The 20,246-nt window shown below is 38.8% G+C and overlaps 1 protein-coding gene and 1 long non-coding RNA gene across 3 annotated transcripts in view; one reads left to right on the forward strand and one right to left on the reverse strand.

Moving 5' to 3' along the window:
• Positions 1–20,246, reverse strand: part of Lpp (LIM domain containing preferred translocation partner in lipoma) — a 619,705-nt gene that overhangs the window by 33,672 nt on the left and 565,787 nt on the right. The window lies entirely within an intron of this gene.
• LOC106148350 overlaps positions 4,978–20,246 on the forward strand; it is a 31,035-nt gene continuing 15,766 nt past the window's right edge. Inside the window, exons 1-2 of the long non-coding RNA XR_001233700.1 lie at positions 4,978–5,058; positions 5,222–5,311. This is a non-coding gene — a long non-coding RNA (uncharacterized LOC106148350). The remainder of the gene's footprint in view (positions 5,059–5,221; positions 5,312–20,246) is intronic.

Genomic DNA, 20,246 nt, shown 5'->3' on the forward strand with positions numbered 1-20,246 from the left:
TAATAATTATTATCATTATTATTATACATATCTACTGTCTCACAGATCCTGAGGGTCCATCCAGGGATTTTTAACTGAGACTTTTGTTCAGAATCTCACTGGCTGCAAGAAGATGTTGGCTGAGATGCCCTCTCCCCTGGAGGACTGTTTGTAAACTCATTCAGATTGTTGGCAGAATTATTTCCTTGTAAACACATGACTGAGGGCCCAGGCTCTTTATTGGCTAGCCTTTGATCCTGGGGTCCTCACAGTCCCTTGCTTTATGGACTTCTCACACAAGTCCTCCAGGAGATTATTTCTCTTCTCTCTCTCTCTCTCTCTCTCTCTCTCTTTGTCTGTCTCTCTCCTCTCCTCCCCTCCTGTTTCACCTCCTTTCCTCTCTGCTCCCCCATCTCTCCCCTCCCCCATCATAGGTCCTAGATTCACAGATTTTCTTCTCTCCCTCCCCTCCCCTCTCCTCTCTTGCTCTTCTCTCTTTTGTCTTCTCTCTCTTTCTTTTCCCAATCTGCTCAGATGAACTCTCATAGAGTGTAAGTAATAATGATTAAGCTATATCCCAATATTTTTGCTTTCTTCTACGGATTAGAAGCAAATTACTTGGCCCACTTGGCATACAATAGTGGGAATTACACAAAAGGTATAAACACCAGGAGGTAGGAATCACTGGGGGTCCCCTAGGCTTGTTATGAGGGAGACTTAAAGTCCTTCTCAACTTGTCTTTCTGGGTGATTAGAATAAACAGTACACCTTTCCATTTACTAGAGACTCATCAAAATCCAGAAGACATATACTTTGCATCATCTTTATGAGATTTTCTTTTATTTTCTACCAGTAGTAAAACATATCCAAATACTGGCTGCTTCTTAGCCATAGCAGATGACATCTTAGCAGTCACCTTCCTGATTCATAATAAGTTACATGGAACTTGATTCTTATCATCAAGGGGGAAGCTGGATTGGGAGTCAGAACATAGGTCTTCATTTGGTTCTCCCAAGAGTTCACTGTGTGATCATGGGACAATCACATGTAGATTATAATTCCAAAATTAAATTTAAGAAAACCTAATGGATACTGAAAGACCCTTCTGACCGGGTCCTGACTCAACCTGTGGAGTGTACGTCTAACACTGAGGAGGAAGCTGGGTGGCCAGGTCTACAGTGGTACCTCCTGGAGCATGTGCTCTCGTTAGATAGTAGAGTAGGATGCACCCTGCACCCATATAGAGGTCAACAAGTTATTTTATATTCAGTAGGCAGAGTGGGTTAAGACCTGGCTTCACAGGCCTGGCTGTGGGGAGGGGGACTGCTCAGGTCTTTCTCTTCCATTCTTGCCACCTCTGATGGTTTAGACTACAGTCCATTAAAATATAGAGCTCATGCTAGGCTCGATATCTGGATAGATTGCTGCACCTTCTGGGGAGCATATCAGGAAGAGGATAGGATAATCTCAGAATTTACTCACAGATTACTTCTGTAATCCAGAGCATAGATCTTTGCTGTACACATTACTTAATTCTCAAAAAGTGTATTAAGAAACCTATTACTATATAAACCATAGAACACTATTAGTTTAGACTTCATTAAAAATTTCTCTAAAATTTCAGCATTTCCAATTCTCAAAGGATAGTTACTCTGTGAAGCAAATTAACGATCCAGTTGAACAACATTCCAGGAAATCCATAGAATGTGAAAAGGCTCCTGCAGTATGCAAGGATTGGTCTATAACGCTGAGGTTCTTAAGATATAAAACAAGCCTTCACGTCAGTTCTTAGCATCATGATTGTTCTAAGTAGATGTACAGTCATCCGGGGTTTGTTCAGTGTACTAGAAGTTGCCAAGAGACATGACTTTCTTCTCTGTTTCCCAAGTGTTTTGTAGGTGTGTGTTGGGGGCTACTTATTAATAGCAATATTTAGAAGCCCAGGATTGTGCATGCTGTAATCATCAACATGTAAGTTTAATCATAAAAATGGAGTATCCAAATCCTATATTCTTTAAATCAACCCCTCACTGTATCTGAAATTTGGAAAGGGCATTTGTTTCTCTAGTGGGTGGGAAAATGATGCAGAATGTCCATTTTTATGCTTCCCACAGAGAAGCCACCAGACACTACATTCTCACAGAACCTATTCACATCCTTCACATTGCCACGTACTGATTTATACTTTCTGAAAACATGTCTTTTAATCATCAAACTATTTCTAAGAGTCAGGGAAGGCAATAGTTACTTTACGGAAGTGATGACTGAGGCTTTCACACACTTTAGAGGGTCACACGGTGAGTAAATAGCACAGCTGGGGTGAAAATTCAGGTCACCCAACTGCTAAGCATGAACTTTTTCTAGCCACTATACAGCTTTAGATAAAAGGGACACAAGTGCTGGCTGCCATTTTTAGCTCTGTATGCTTAGGTTTTTCCTTTTACCTCTCTAGACTTTGGTTTCCTTAGTAGTAATATGCAGGTGGTAATACCAGAAATTTGTAACTCGTGTGTGTGTGTGTGTGTGTGTGTGTGTATCAAAAGAGAAAATGTGTGATACCGGGTCTTCAACTGGAAAGTGCTAAAGGTAGAGGTGTGTTATTACTAGGAATCTGGGGTCATGCGTAGAGGTTTGGGGAGGGAAACAGGTGTTTCCCACTGGACAGAAAGGGTTAAGATTGTGAAAGTGGAAAGAAACTCCAGAAACATCGGAATCTCTAAAAAAGATCCGGGGAAAGCTTCCTAGACAGGCAGTAGAGTGGATGAGTTCATGAGACAAGGACCCTGAGTGTGACATTCTGTCAGAGGTTGGAAGGTACGATGATAAGGGGTTTAGAAGCAGGGGTAGAAGAAACAGCTTTTTTTTAGATGTTGCACAAGGATGTCGAGACATATAGACAAGTTCTGAAAACTGGTATTAACATAAGATTACTTTGCCTAAATAAGGATTGTCCTATTTGTTTCTAATTCAGAATCTTCCTTATGCTAAGGAAAATAGAGAGTCATATAGGCTATGGTTCTTGCCTTTGAAAGTTGATAGTCTAGTAGGAAAAAGAGACACAGATGAAAAAATAGAGACTTTGAGAAAAACTGAATACTAGAAGCACAAGCTACATAAATCATATATACAACAGATAACTACATAGACAATATATTATGTACACTATATTAAATACAATACATTATGAACAGTTAAATGTAATTACTAAATGCAATGAGATTACTAAATCTAATGAGATTACTTTATGCTATTGTGGGTCTCATCATTAAGGACAACTGGGACTCAATGGAAATACTTAGAAAAGGGACAAGATGCAGAATGAGCAACAGTAGGCAGAAAGAAGAGTGGGAGAACGGAAAAAGTTATGTAGATAAAGACTGAAAAGCAGGTGCTCGGGCAGCAGATGGGAGAGAAAAGGGTTGTTTGCGGGTCAGTGAAGAGGATGATGAGAGATTTACAGCCCACATTCCAGTGGGCACTGGGCAAGAGCTCAGAATGCACCGCAAGCTCTGGCTTCGCTCATGTGATGCTCTGTTACATGGTTGAGAAAAGGAATTTCTCCCCCACCCTACCATTTGGCTGCTGCCCTCATCCCTACCTATTGCTGGGAAGCAAGACTCCCAACGCCTTCCTCCTCTCTGCTTCTCTTCTCATAGGAGAAATGCTGGTTAGCTCCAAGGCCCTCTTCTTTGTACGGCTAATGACTTGCCAGTCTGAACTGTAGTCACTGTGCCTTTTATGAAGCACAAAATTGAACAAGGCTTACCTCCCTGTCTAAGTTTCTATCCTGCTGTTCAGAGTCACAATGGGATGAAAATTCTCATATTTCTTTCTTAAATTGCTGTTACTTTGTCTGAGCTATTTATATTAGCAGGGAAATAAAATATGGGGGTCACGCGTATATGGTAAATTTTCTTACGTGTGTCTGGGCAATAGAATGTGAATGTCATTACTATTTTAGTCTTCTTTTAAAACAATACGCTGGGTTCAAGGCCAGAACTGAGATATGTCTTAGCTCTATTACCTATTATGCAACCCAAGAAAGTCAAGTCTGAATCTTGGTTTATTCTTTTGAAAATGAAAATGGTGTGGCATTGAATTGTTTTAGAGTTCATACCAATATTTCATTCCATTAGTATCAGCATTCTTCAAATTTCTTATGTAATCAATTTCTTTTCAATAGCTGCAGACAAGGGAATTGTAGGCACCAGCATCCTACATGTGGTTTTGGCCACTTAGTCATTCATCTATTCAGGAAGAAGCAGTCCAAAAAGTATGGTGTGAGAGGCGCTTCCCTGAGTCTGGGGAGGGGGACGATATGACAGAACAGAAATTTATATCTTGTAGTGGAGAAAAGATATTAAACTGAATGACAACTAAGTCAGAAAGTGAGAATGACAGAAAAGAGGTACAAAGATGAGAGAAGGAGTCCACGGGCAAGGAATGTCCCTCTAGGACAATGAGGGCAACATCTTTCAGAGGAAGCAGAATTTTGAGTTGTGCCTGAAGGGAAAGACACTCTGGTGGTGATGGCTGTGGAGGACTCTGGGCTGAGAGAATGTGAGTAAAGACAGACCGATGGGAAAATCTGTTGCTAACAAGAGGGGAGCAGGAAGGAAGTTAGGGGAAACAGACATCAGATCATAGTGGGCCTAGAGTTAGCATCTAAGACATCTAGACATTACTTGATAGATATTATCCTGCATTGGACACCATGCCACATTTCTCTTTGTCCATACTCTTCTTCCTATTAAAATGTCCATGCTAAGATGTACTGATGACCATACAGTTCTAGTAATAGGGAAGAACTTGCCAGATGAGACTTCCACTGATTATTGTGGGAAGCTGAGGGGCAGGAATTCGCAATGAAGCGACAGGCTGTCTCCTATAAACAGACCTACAAAAACCAGGAAATATTTTGTTTGCCTCTCCTACCAAAGCAAACAAAAACTGGACCCACTTGCAAAAGGCAAAGACCTTGAGTGCATAAGACAGCATGAGCTATGGAAGTGTTTCAAAGTGCACGGTTCTCTCCACGTATTCCTCTGGCAGCTGCTCCGAACCAACATCAGTGAGAAGGTATGGAGGACAAGCTGTACTCTACATAGCACGGCACATAAAGACCCAGAGGAGGGGAGGGTGAGAGGCGAGGCTGAGGGGGTGGAGAGAGGAAAGAAAGGCTAGGTATGATTATGTCACCAGGTATCCTTGGCAACCAGAAAACATCTTGTACATTCTGCAGGAGAGTTCAGCAGCACATGGAAGGAAAACGTGCCCCACTTCTGTCAATATCAACAGCATGGAAACAGGACACCTCTGTGCCTGAGTCAAGGTGGGGGCAGAGATTTCCAAAGTCATTAAATCTTAAGTATCTGGCAAAAAGCAGAAGCATGTAAGTTGGAGCGCGCATGTGTATGTGCGCATGCGTGTTTGTGTGCATGTGGGGAAGGCTGGGGAGTGCGGTGAGAATGAAAGTTCCCACAGCACACAGGTTCACAAGAGTGCCAGCACTGAACCCAGCGCGTGAGGAGGAGGTACTGTGGAATGGTAAGCACGGAGGGCAACTAGATCTGAAGACTGCATCTGGTTGACTGAAGGGCTGGGTGGATAAAGCTCAACCCACGCGGAGTCCACTCTTCACACACAGAATGCACATGTCCGAAGTGTGAATGTAACGAAGACACCCTTCCTGTCATACTTGCTTTACCAGACCACATGGCTCTGGGAGAGAAAGAGTAATGTATGTTTTCCTCTTAAGGGTGTAATGGGCATCTGGGAAACTTACCTGTCCAAGCTAGAGGCTATAAAGCCTTAGTTGACTGACTCCTCTGCAAATCTTTGTTACAGATACCCAGAAAAAGGCTCTTGTCCATTGCTGAGGAATTTGGGAAATTTAGAAATGATGGCTATGTTTGAAAGTTTACCTCTCAGCATGTTAGTGTCCAAATAATTATACAGACAATATTTAAAAAGCATTTATAATGTACCAAGAATGATTCTAAGCAACATATATACATGTATACATGTATATAAACACACTTGCATGCATACATGTTAATGAGTATACATGAATATGTATATATTTATATATATACATACTAGAATTCTAATTTAATCCTTCAACTGACTCTGGTGTAGAAACTCTTACAATTCTTGTTTTAAATAAAAATATTGAAGCACAAAAGAGGGAAGTATCTTTGCCAAGACGACCCACCTATTTTGGGCTACAACTGCAACTTGAGAAGAGCTTGGTCTCGGCTGGAAACAACCAGGTGACATTTCCATGCATAAAGAATAAAATATACTTTCACACACATGTGTGTGAGCATGAGTAGGAGCAGGATGCATGTGGATGCCTGCTCACGCACACACACATACACACTCAGAGAAAGGCTCAAACTACTGCATCTATTAGAGCTGATACTCAAGACGACAAAGGTAGCATAGACAGTCTCCAACTATGACTTGATCATAATGCCATTGAAAGACAAACATAACGTTACTAGCTGTACTACCTTTTGTGTATGACTGAATGGTTCATAAAGAATTTCTAAAATCAGACATGCACATAGAGTGTGATGTGGTAGCAAACCAGAAGCGGAAGTAATGCATGTGTTCTGTTTAGCATGCAGTTGCTACCAGTCACTTAAGATGAATTTCTGCCAATCCATAACAGCAATGTGATTCTCAGATGTCCTTTCTCTCCTCCTTTCCAGCTCCACTGTCTTACCCTACTTTAGGCTGTTAAAGCCTAGTATGTCATCACCTTTTGCTTTTGATAGCTAAATTTAAAGAAGACTATGTGGTTTCACTTTAGAACTCAGATCAAGCCAGATAAATGTGTCCAAGCCAACACTGGACATATGGTATTCAGTAGTGATTCTGACAGAATTCAGAATAGCCATGTTCGCTGAATCTACATCTGTGGAGATGCAGCTGACATGCTACTCAGCAGAAAATAACTGCTCTTTCCTGCATGCCAGGTTCACAGTCTTGCATGTAGGAGACAGAAAGCCAGAGTTCTCTGAGGACTGTACTATTCCTATGAGCTCAGAGCCTAACTCAAGGAGATACCAAACTCAAGAAGCAACTCCCAGACCTCTGAAAGGGGTCCATTCTATCAGTGCTGTGTAATATAATTCTCTGTAGTAATGGGCTAGTTCTTCTATACTGCCTAATATAGTAGCCACTAGCAACATTTAGGCTTTGAAATGTGGCTGCTATGACTATTGAGCTGAATTTTAAGATAACTTATGCTTCTATCAACCACATATGGCTTGTGACTACCGTATAAGACAGTACATTTCTAGATCATGCAGACCTGCATCTTTAATTTCCTCTTACTGGAAGGCATTTCGTTTCAACCTGTTAACTGAATGAATGCACTTTTCAGAATTCAACGTAAGGGCTGTTAGGACTATTTACTTGCTGAAAATCACATAACTATTCTGTAGTCTTATTGGAATCATAATCTAAACCTTGTTTTACTGGCTTCCCTTCCACTTAAATACACATTTCTGATGAAAACGTGACCCAAGTAGATTAGTGGAAGCCAAATTACTACTGTTCACTGAACTTACTAATTTCCCCTTAAAATTAATGACTTTGGTAGTAGAACATATTTAAGATCTAATGGGTTTAAGAATCATCAACAGTAGCAACAATAAAGCAGCCACAGAGATCAGAAAGATACAGATAGGAGTATATAAAAGTTTATGACTAACAAATAACAGGACTGGCGAGTTGAAGACATAATTTGAGGATGCTATGTCAAAAATTATTATTAACAGCATAATTATTTTGGACTAATAAAAGCCATGCCAAAAATCCCTCATACTAAAAAAAGTTCCCTTAGAATATTTAATAGCCAAATATTACAATTCTACCACTCACTTCTGTGCTTCTCTGCATTTATTTAGCTCCATTTGGTTTTTGTCTTTCTATCCGAAAGCAGTTACAGACTGTCATAAAATCCAGAAGTATTTTGGAGTCATGGGAATGCAGAAAAAGCCACAGTAAAACAAAACATTTTAATTTGTTTTACTTGTTCTTTTTTTATTAACATTTACAACATAGAAGTTGTGTTTGTTTTTTCCTTCCCACCCCCCAATCTGTACCCAATAAAAAATATTTCCAGCCCGGGATGCCAAGTTTCCATCTAAATTCCATTTTGTTTAATATCCCTGGGTGAACCCTCCTTAAAACAAAGAGTTGCCCTGAAGTTCGGATGGACTCACTGTTTAAATAGTGAGAGAAACCACACTGCTGCTGTTTGAGACCCCAACACCAGGCAGTAATAGAAAGGGATCCTTCAAAGGAAGAGTGCCCAGCTCAACCCAGCTAGTGGTTGTCCCCTAACCCCAGAGAAAAGTTGCCTACTGATCCTGAAGACATTTATTTTTACCCCTCTCTTCCAGAAAGGCTGAGAAATTTTACACTTCTTTGCCCCATTACCTTAATGATTATCTGTGCTTGTTCCCGTCTGGCTTACTGACTAGGCTCTTGGAAGGGAGAAATTGGATCCTAAAAGTGTGCAAGAATCTCTACAGAACAAGCAAGGTCATCTAGCTCATGCCTAGGCTTTTGTGCAGGGCTGTACCCCTGCTACTCCCCGTCAAATTTTATTCCGGTAAAAACTTTACAGTGTTCTGTATTTAAAAAAAAAAGAATAAACAACAACAAATACTTATGAAGGGGGATTTACTTTGGAGGGATTTCACACTGCCATAAGAAAGAATTTCCTGTACATATGGTCCCCAATTTTAGATACAATGCATTCCTGGAAATTATATCATAAAGCACATCACCAGAAGGGAAAGCTGTGATTTTGCCTACTTCCTTCGTTCAACAAACATCTACTGAATGCCCACTGTGTCCCAGGCACAATGACAAGTGCCGCCCGGTTTACACAACCTAAAAAATGACCCACACATGAGAATGCCTAAGGCTGTAAGAATCGGAATCTGAGTTTATGAGGTATACAGGGAGCAGGGCAGCAGGGCTGGGAGCAGTGGGGTAGGTAATCACATCCTACCTCACACTGTGACAGAGATGTCTTATTTTCACATAGTAGAAAGTACTGTTGTGGTGTGGGTCACGAAAGTTACTCAAAGATCCATTGTTACAGCCTTTTTTTCCAGGTTGGTGGAATGATTAAGAGCTACAGTCTAGTGCGAAGTTCTTAGGATTGTGGGATTCCAACCCTCTCCTCTCCTCTTTTGCTTTCTGGTCACGAGGCAAGGGGTTTTGTTTCATCATGTGTTCCCACCAGGAAATGCCGGTGTTGCCACCATGAAATGCTGTCTCATCTCAGGCCTAAAAGCAGAGGGAACATCTCATTGTGGGCTGGAACCTCCAAAACTATAAGCCAAAGTAAACCTTTTCTTCGTATAAACTGATCATCTCAGGCATTTGTGGCAGTGATGGAAAGCTGACTTACATACTTTGCAAAAAAAACAAAAAAGGTGAGCATCCTGCAAATACATGTCATGGCACCCTTGGGTGACCCAAATCCCTGTGGAATCCATTGCTCCACTCTGACACTATATCTTTTTCTCTCAGCGTTTTATGCAGATTTTGGTGGCACTACAAGCCTCTAAATCTAGGTGCACTTCTCTTAGCCCAAGGAGACAACTTCAATTTCTATATCTTAGAAGATAGTGTTCATGTGCCACATTCCCCAATATTTTTCCGCTTTGCTTCAAAATGTGGTTTTTTTCAAGACCTGTGTGATCTTCCTGTCTCAGAGAAGGAAGTGCACCCAATCACTTCAAAGATAACTTATTCAATTGGTAGTGATCCTTTCAATTTCAAGTGGGGACAAAGAAGGAAAAAATATTAATTTCTGTTAAAGAAGCTCAGACCTTATTTACTTTTGTGGTTCTGAGGATGGAATTCAGCACCTCATGCATGCTAAGCAAGTATTCTACCACTAGTTACTTTCCTGGTCCTTAGTCTAAATTCCAACAGGAAGTTATCTTGTACATTTAAAAAATGATACTAAAATGGTTGAGAGTTTCGTAAAATCTGTGATGTTTTTAGATATCACATTCTGACACTTTAAGGAGACTTATAGGAGTTGTTCTCCTACAACCTAGACAGAAATGAGATATCCTAGTACTTTTTTTTTCTCATGGACAAAGTTAAGCCTAGACACAAGGGAACCAATAGATCACACTGTATTCCCCAAAATTGGATTTATGTCCTTAAAATGTTTAAGGTTGCTCTCTGTCTTCTCAATGTATAGGACTAGAGAAATGGGAAAATAATAGTTACCACATGGAGAAATGCTATACAAACATTAAACCTCAGGTTCCCAGAGAATATTTCTAAGATTATATGGAAAAATATCCCTGGAAATAGAATAGATTTGTAAGAAAGGTGCACACATATTATAAACAAATTGCACATAAGTATAAAAATATGTCTAGCATGGCTGCACAGATATATACATTTCATATAATATATAAACTTATAAACACACTTAATATACACTAATATGTATATAACTGAATTCCTTTTAGAAAGAAAGAAAAAAGATTAGCAGGATAGGGTAGCTATTTAAAAAAATTTACAGTGATTTGTATTGAACAATGAGATTACAAGCGATTTGGAACTTCTTTATCTTTTTAGAAGCATGTTTCTATACAGATCATAAATATCAGAATGAAAAGTATTCAAAACCATGAAATTTTAACATTGGAATCACCTAGGGAGCTTTACAAAATGCTGATACCTGGCACCCACTTGCAATATTCTGATTTAAATCATCTGAGATGCCCCTGGAGTATCTGAATTTTAGAAGTACTCAGATGATTCTGCTTAGGTAAAACTGAGAGTCACTATTTTAAAAATAAGTGTCTTTCCAACTATGTGCTATATTTATCTGAAATGCCTCCTTTCTAGACAATTTGACTTGCATGGTAAGTGAAAGTCATATTCATTAGCATCATTGCAACTAAAACCTGAGAGAAAAAAAAAATCAAAGACTACAAAGAAGAATGGGAGAAAAAGCTATAGAAGAAACCTGTAAGAGATGGCTTCTGTTGCAAATTAGGCTTAGGCTTGTCATTTCTGGTAGTGGGGACAAAGAAGGAAAAAATTTGGAAAATATATTAATTTCTGTTAAAGAAGCTCAGACCTTATTTACTTTTGTGGTTCTGAGGATGGAATTCAGCACCTCATGCATGCTAAGCAAGTATTCTACCACTAGTTACTTTCCTGGTCCTTAGTCTAAATTCCAACAGGAAGTTATCCTGTACATTTAAAAAATGATACTAAAATGGTCAAAAACATCTTTAATAACAACTTCATAGAAAGTATGATAGAAAGCATCTTTGATAAATGTTTCATTTAAAATTCAAAAATACCTCCTTTTCCACCTCCTTCCCTTTCTCCTTCTCTCCCTCCCTCCCTTCCATTTTTCCTTCAATCCATCATCCATAATAGAGATCGAACCCATGGCTTGTAGCACCCACTGGACCACTGAGATAGACCTGTAATCCCCAAAGACACCATTTCTTATAGAAGTTTCTTATACTGATATCTTATAAAGCCAGAGGAAAAAATATTGTTTTAATTTTGTGCAAACATTTTGGGATGGACTCAGCTATGTGGGCAATGCTTACCCTAGATGACATTACTTCTTATTTATAAGAAAGAAGATTATTAAAGAACAATGAATACAAAAACTTATCCTTTGAATGTCCTTCCATCTGTCACAAAACTTCAGTTTTCAGCTTAGAGAGTTCGGATATATAAATGAGACAGTTTCAGGTTGAGGATAGGGTGTCGGGAAGAGAAGCAAACCCAAGTAAAAATTCATATCTGTAAATATAATAGTTGGCTTTTTAGGCAGAATATTTGCAATGAACTTTTGAGAACTGCTTCTCTCTCTTTATACCAATGAGGATACACCGTGATACGGACATGAAGAAAGAGATATGCACATTGGGTTTCTTAGTGATGACTTTTATAGGGTACTCATAAATATCTGACTTCAAATAATCAAAATATTTCAGCTTATGTCTCCTTTGCTCTCTCTTGAATTGAACACACACAAGTGTTCACACACATGTGCACACATAAACACACACATTTACAAGACAGCAAAACACACCAGCGAGTATAGTCATGAAGTTCTAAGGGGGGTGGATTTTTTTTTTTTTTTGACCTTTAACACATAAGTCATGACTTATTGGTAACAGCACTTAATGTGATGGATTTAGAAATGAGATTACCACACTTCCTTGGGAGAATCTCCTCAAAACAAAACTATTACATAACAGTGATAAGAACTCTAGTTTTGTGGAAGGTGAATGTACATAGCTGAAATCACAGACTCTGTGTAACTAAGTAGGATACTAAACTTCCTTTTCAGGCAATGCAGTGGAGAATTTTGTTTTGTTTTGTTTTCCAATTACATCTCTTTAGGTGTTTACAGTAATATCTGTACAGAGTAAGCATGTTCAGGTATGAGGGTTTGTCATGCTAATGCAGCGCTCCTAAACCTTTCCGACTCCCAGCAGTGAATCAGTCCTGAATGATCATCCTAACTTTACTTCCTCCTGTCCTTGCCATTCCTGTCCCAGAGCCTAAATCACTACCACCTTTATGGTCTCAACCTCTAATCCTGGATCCAAGCGCTTTGTTCTTTTCCCTTCCTCCCACCTAATAGCATTTATCAAAGATCCTACATAGCTTTTCAGACTTAGCCCTGCCTTTGATTACAGAGAATGAATTTTTTCCTCACTTAATTTAGGTTTCTATTACAACATTCTTCAAAGTCAACTTTTATTTTGTTTTATTATTTTGGAAAGTAGTTAACTTTTTCCTTCCATTTATAAACTTCTAGAGGGCTGGGATTTTCCTTTCTTGTTTTCTTTTTTTTTTTTTTTTTCAGTTCCTATATCCCAGCAATACAATGCAGTAGGTATTCAGGTATTTTTTAAAAGTACTTGGGATTTTAGGATTCAATAAGTCAAGCAGAGCATACGGGAATAAAAGAGACACAAACTTTGCAAGTTACACACACACACACAACTTTTTAGAGGTAAGGAGAAAAACTTAAATTCACATCAGTTCAATTTTCAGAATAAGCATGAGGCTATTCTCTTTGTGACAAATTATTTTATCCCCTTCCAACAACGGGAGGTGCACATAAAAGAGATTTGAGCCTAAAGGCTGGATAGGAAGTTGGCAAATGTTATGCATTTATGATAAGTCAGTAGTCCAATGGTAATAACTCTGCAAGGGAAAGATTTACTTACCTGAATTTTCAGAGGAAACTGAGCTTCAAAGAGATGAAAAAAGTTGCCAAAAATACATGGCTTAAAACAATAACATAAGGATTTAAAACCTGAGCTACACAGCAACAGTTTACTTTTTCCATCCTACTAAGGACCTCTTACATGAATAATAAGAGTGTCGTTCTCAGCCAGTCATGCTGGCATATGCCTATAATCTCAGCACTCAGGAAGCTGAGTCAGGATGATCATCACAATGAATTTGGGGCCAGTCTGGGCCACACAGTGAATTCCAGGCCATCTTGTGTTACAGTCTCAAAACCAAAGCAAAGCAAAGCAAAGCAAAGCAAAGCAAAGCAAAGCAAAGCAAAGCAAAGCAGAGGAGAGCAGAGCAAAGCAAAGTACAGCACAGCAAACCAAATCAAATCCAACCAAACCAAACCAAACCAAACGAAACCAAACTAAACCAAACCAAACCAAACCAAACCAAAAGAGTTGGTTATTCTCATTCTGTTTTACATTTCTGCAAGGCTCTACACACTCACTATCCATCTGACATGGAACTATGAAACCTTGGCAACTGCTGGGCAGTTAGAAGAAATAAGAGAAAATAGCAGTAGAAAGTATCATAGGATACAGAAGAACTAAAACTTACTAAAATCAGGATACACACCACCCTGTACCATTACGTACTTTTGGAATATACGCATCACATATTACTCATAACAAACATTAGCAGCTATAATAGAAAAATAAAAAGCATTTATTAGAAGTTCTGAAACTTGAAATTCAATCAGAAGACCATGAACTTCTATGCTGTCTTGAGGGTCATTTCTCTTGCTGGGTTGTTCCTTGTGCTTAGCTGCTCAATACAGGGGTTTATTACCTGACTTACATTGTAGCCTTTAGTTCTAAGAGCTTTTTTAGTCCAAGGCTTACTGGCAAACCTACAGGAACTCACTAGTTATGAAGAGAGATGATAAGGTGCCTACATTCCAGACATTATTTATTGTGCATGCAACGATGATCCATGCCATTGTTTTAAAGGTGTTGATACCACTGGCAATACTAAGTTAAGAATCAGAGCAAAAAATAGGAACTGTTAAGTGGGTATTTGAAGATGATTCCCTCACGGCTTTCTTTTGAAGTAAGGCCAGGCATTGGTTTGCACAGGAGTATCTGTTTCTTCACTTTAGATATGGTTTCGGAACTTTAGTCTTGAGACAAACACAGGGTCTGGTTTTTAGTTTTTGTTCTGTATACAAAGTGATGTTGCAAGCATTTCACATTCAAGCAGAACTGCTCCCCATACCACAATCCACAAGAATTCTAACAGGGCTGGGCTTTATTTTGGAGTGGAGAGCAGCAGTAGAAGCAAAAATACTTGTAAAATGGAAGACGGTGTGATATGCTTCAGGAAAGGGCTTAACTGCCAAACACTGGAAACATGGGAAATCTTGGCATGCTAATTGAAACAGCTGCAGAAGAGGCATCTGAAGTGTTGTGTTCATTTGTGCATCTCTATACTACACAGCTAAGCACTTTAACAGCCCCTTTGAAATCTGAAAACGAATTTTCCATTCGTTCAGAGTTATGCATGGGGTCAAAGTACCTCTCATTCAGAGAGGTTATCTGGCAGTTCATTGGCCATTGCACATCAGAGTCTACCTCAAACTTTGATAAGGCTCTGCAAAACCATAGCAGGTGCTGCTGCACATACATAGAAAAACAGTCCCAGACTCTCCTCCAACACTTTCGCTCTGGCTACCAGTGCCCTTTACCCAGAACATTCTTAAAAGATAAACTATAAAGAAGTGATAACAGGAAATCAACACATTTGCCCTGAAAATTGTGTTGGCGTCTATAAAAGCTCATTTCAAACTCACCAGGAATCAGTCCTGTCCTTTCAAGGAGTAAAATCCGCCCCCCTCCCCACCGCCCTGCCTCCCACCTTGATTATTTACAAATAATTGTTTCCATGTAACAATCAAAAGGCCAAGGAACAGCAGGGTACCTCTTCTCAGTACTTAGCCTTAAGGGAGAAGAAAGAAGAATAAAAGTGGTTTTTCCTTTACCAATTGTTATCCAAGATTTCCAAGTCATTCAGGTTGCCATATTTCTGTATCCCAATTGGGTGCTCAGCACTGTGTGAAATTGTGGGGATTCTACAGAATATCTGTGGTATTTAGGAAGACAAAATGAGTTACTTTAGACAAGTTTATCTTAGCTTCCCAAAAGCTTTTAAATTCTGCTTACTCTCAGGCAGGTAAGTAAAAATATTAATTTGTTTGGCATTGAATGCAATGGTAAAGGATTTTAGAAAAGCAGGAAAGCAAGTAAGAGAGCCCATAGGAAACGTTTGATGAAGAGGACAGAGTTCACCGTAAGGGATACAGACAGTGGTACAAGCCCTACCCCATGTAAGTGATGGAATTATGAAAGGAGGTCGGATGATCTTCCCATAAGATCTCAAATTGGTATTTGAGCTCAGGCTTAGACAGTGACAACAAAAACAATGACCACTAGGTAGAAAAGTATCTGAAGAGCATTTTATAGTTTGTCCGTTATAGTTTCTGATTTTGTATCAATTATATCATTTAAAACAAGGTTAAAAATGGCCAAGGAACAGCAGGCATCAAATTAAACTAAGAAGATCACATAAGTGTAAAGTGTATTCATTTTCGTTCTTATGAAAATTATCTTTGGATTTTCTCTGAATTGAAGGAAACGCCCTTACCGATGAATCCTGTTCGGCCGTGGCCTGCAGGAACCTGTCTGAGCCCAGGATTGGCTTAAGGTAGAGAAGGCAGCTAGTCCACTCAGTAGTTGCCAAGGGAACAGCCAGCATTTTATGACATTATGGTAAGATTAGGGGGGAAATAGACTGACCCTGTCACTATGCCAGGAGAAGCCAGCTGCTTGGAAAATCACAATGATTATCCAAAATCATCTTTCAAAACACATGTCCAACAACTGAAAATCTAAATGAAGACACACAACCATGAAAACAATTGCTTATTTGTTTTTTCAATAAATCTATTCTCTACTTTGGCCCAGGGATGGAAGTCAATGACTTCTGCTTCTTCTTTTTCTTTTTTTCTAAATAGGAAGTTAGAATTTGCTGTTATTTTGTCTCATTCAGATCCACAGCCTCAAGCCCAGTCTTCCATTATTTTATCCAGTGTTAGCCAGAAAGAACATGAGTCTAAGCAGAAGTGCTTTAAAAGCAAAAGTATACCTGGTTCTCCCATCCTTGAACATTTTGGCTAACTTCACAATATTCTCTGAGGAGTAGATACAAAATCTGGAACATCTAATTGTGCTGTATTGTAGAAGCATGTTCACTGCAATGCCAGAAAGTTGTCCAGGTGGCCTAGGAGCTGGCTTTAATGCAAGAGTATAAGTATGGATTGGCAACTAAATCCAAATGATATAATGAAGCTTTGTTATCCATATGGTAAACATCCGAGTGAAGTTTTAGGGGCACTAAATTCTAGTTACTTCCAAGGAATGAGTACTTATTTAGTACCGGGATCTTAACAGATGTTCAATACATGCTGGCTTAAGATAATAATTAGTGTTTATTAAGCTATTATTCTGTACAAGGCATTGAGTTTACTTGGCGTGTTTTTCTCATTTAATCATTTATTACCCACAAGAAGGAGGAAACATCATTACTGTTGTTCCCTTTCTACGGATAAAAGCACTGAGTCTAGAGTAAAGCAAAGCAACTTGCTCAGCATTTCTCAGCTCATGGGCAAGGATATCTTCCGGGTCCTGCCTCTAGGCATTGTCTCTCACAGCTGAGAAACAGAAGCGATTCAAAATCCGACTTCCTACCAGGGGTGATGGATGAACCATTGTTTCTATTTTCTCATAGCTCATACAGCAGGCTGCACCCAAGTACACATATGTGACAGTGAGAAAGGTGAGGAACAGATCCATGTGCCAGTAACTTTCATGTCAGTCAGATGGGTCTGATTCTACCGGAGGGGAGAGAACAATCTGGGGAACAACAAAGAGAAACTCTAATCCTACTTGATCTGGAGGCAGCCATTTAATGTGTCTGGGAGGGGATGTACAGGTTCCGAATGAGGGAGCAGTTGGAATCCATATATTATTAGACATGACAAAGACGTTTAATGCTCTGTCATCAATTTTCATATGAGAGGGGTCTGGAACAACTCCAAGCATGTAAAAAAAGAAAGGGGGCATTTCACTTTACTCCTGTGATGATACTTATTTTTACTTCTACTTTTGAATTCGGCTAGAACCAAGTAAATGACGCTAAAGAGAAATGGTCGCCTTAGCGTAACTCTTCGTCTTATACAGTATCTTACCGTATGTTTTTGGAGAACCTTCTCACCTCCTAAATGACTAAGGTTGACCAGATGGCCCTCTAAAAGCTCTTTAGTATCTCCTAAATGGTTGCTTTACTAACTAAATTTCCTTAGGGAAGTTCTTTTAAAACAAGCTAAATTTGCTCAAGAGGATCTCTGAACTCAGCAAAAGCATTAGCTTTGTGAAGTGTGTCAATCAAAACGGTCAGCGTTCAGCTTCTGTGTGGTGTCCAACACATTAGGACATCGAGTGACATTTTCAAAATCAATGAATGAATGCATAAATATTGATTAAAAATTTGTGTTTGGAGTACCCACCTGGTACAAAGTTCTATCGCTCCTTACTAGTCTTAATTTATGTATCTTGATATCAACTAAGCTAGGATCGCAATGACATTGATTTAATATATGATTACATAAAATCACACATGGAAAATTCTCCACACAATCACTAGCACAGAATAAAGTATGCATTATGTGACATTACTGAGGAACCCAGAGGGACATATGTGATTGAATAAATGGACACTACGGCAAAGAAATAGCCAGCATATTTGTTAATCTCATTGGAGACAAATATGTTCATGCATATGAGTATATGAAGGGTGCTATAAATTCTATTTAAAGACTATTTGCTGTCTTTTTTTATTTTGCATTGCTGAGGATTGAACCCAGATATTCATGCATACGAGGCGAGTATTCTACAACCTATACTTCACATCCATAAATACCATTTTCTAATTCAGTTAATGAATTCTCTATGAATCTATATGACATGAGACTGCAAGCTCTAAATGTTACATCTGTTGCTAGGACTGGTTCCAGAAATTTGGGGAAATGATAGAAAATTTCAGATTGAGGGACTGCTAAATCCAGAGGCTGTTTTACTCAGAATTATCTATAAATTCCCTTAGTGGTTTGAGCCTATTCTTTTCTCTGCCTTCATTAATTGTCATCTTTTAAAGAAAAGAAGCTACAAGACACTAAAATACATTTAGGTTGTAGTTAACAAGTCAAATTTTTCCTGGATTATTAAATAAGTTGTTATGGTTTGTGTTTGGATGTCCCCCCAAAACCTCATGCAATGATGGGGTGGGTTTTTAGTTTGACTGATTATGGGTGTGAGGGTACACCAGCCTTGGGGCGTATAGCTTGCATATGTAAAGAAGGGAAAGAGGCTTGCTCTTCCTGCCACTCCTCCCTTCTGCTTTTGTTGCTCTGCTGTTCCAAAGCCATGAACAGTTGTCCTCTGCCATGTGCCACTCTACCTTGGAGCCAGCCAAGTATGGACTGAAACCTCCATGAACTCTAAGCTAAATAAACCATTCCTTCCTTAATTTTGGGCATCAGGTATTTTGTCTCAGCAATGAGAGAAAAGTAACTAAGACATAAGTGCAGTAAAATTTATTAGATATACTGTACCAAAAATTTAAAGAAAATGTAATTTGCCATGGATATCGGTACAATCTTAAAATTTACCCACTAGTAAGGAAGAAAGGACACTCTTGTGTTAGCCTTTTTATTGATTTAATAATCACATCTATAAAGTGCACACTAGTCCACCCCATCACTGAAGATTTTGGAAAGTATTTATTTGGTTTTTAAAATATAATCTTTAGAAAACCCTCAATATACACAAGAACAGGGGAAAAATAAACACAGATGCAAATGAAACAAACAGAATTGTGCCTTTTTTGGGTTTTCCTAATCATTTTTGCAAAGTCTTTCAAAGTGCAGTTAGATCTTTTCATGTTCTGATTCCATTCACCATTAAAACACTGGGTGAAGTCCACCAGTACTACCATTGTGGAAGTGGAAGTTTATGATCCACGTAAGAAGTACACCTTTCACAGCACTGGCACTGAAAGCACCACCAAAGGGAGAGAAAGAATAATTAGAATTCTGCAGAGTTTACTTTCTGCCCTGAAGTCTAGATCATCATCTGTAAAAACCACACTTCACATGGAAAAAAAAAGCATATCAACAGAGTATCTTGTGTACCAGTAGAGTTCAACCTTGAGCAAGTCCTTTCCCTGGATCTGTTTTCTAATCTGTGAGTGAGGATTTTGGAATCAGTGATCTCCTAAGAACCACCATTCCTTAATGAATAATGCTAGGACTTTGTCTTATAGGGCAGAAGAACCAGACATCCTCAGCAATTGCCATAAAACAAGGGCATAGTTTTCTTTCCCATGACTGAGTGCTATGAAATCAATGAAGATTAAGATAAAATGGATGCTGGATAATGAAAAATGACATGTATTAAGCACTTACATGGTGCATGATGCTACATTATTTCCTTTATGTTAGCATTGCTATTACCTTTCCTTTTTTTTATTTTAAGGAGAATAGTAAAAAAAAAAAAAGAACCATAGCAAAATACAAACAAAACAAAGTAAGGACATTAAAAATGATATGGGGTTTCAAGCCAAATGATAGGGATTAACAGTGGTTGTTATATTACATACTGTTATCTTCAATGAAGTTGCTCACATTACCAGATGTAAGAATGGAAGATTGATCAAACCATTAAAGAGAATAAGAAAATAATAATGTATAAAAACATTAGAGACAATACAGAGTTTCATTAGACAGGATGGTAGGAATTCACCAGTGGTTGTCATATTGCTTATAAGGTGCTCAGATTATCAGACATAAGCATGTACAATTGGTCAAAATATAT

Source organism: Chinchilla lanigera, unplaced genomic scaffold, assembly GCF_000276665.1.
Source record: "Chinchilla lanigera isolate Chin_1 unplaced genomic scaffold, ChiLan1.0 scaffold00019, whole genome shotgun sequence".
Classification (NCBI taxonomy): domain Eukaryota; kingdom Metazoa; phylum Chordata; class Mammalia; order Rodentia; family Chinchillidae; genus Chinchilla; species Chinchilla lanigera.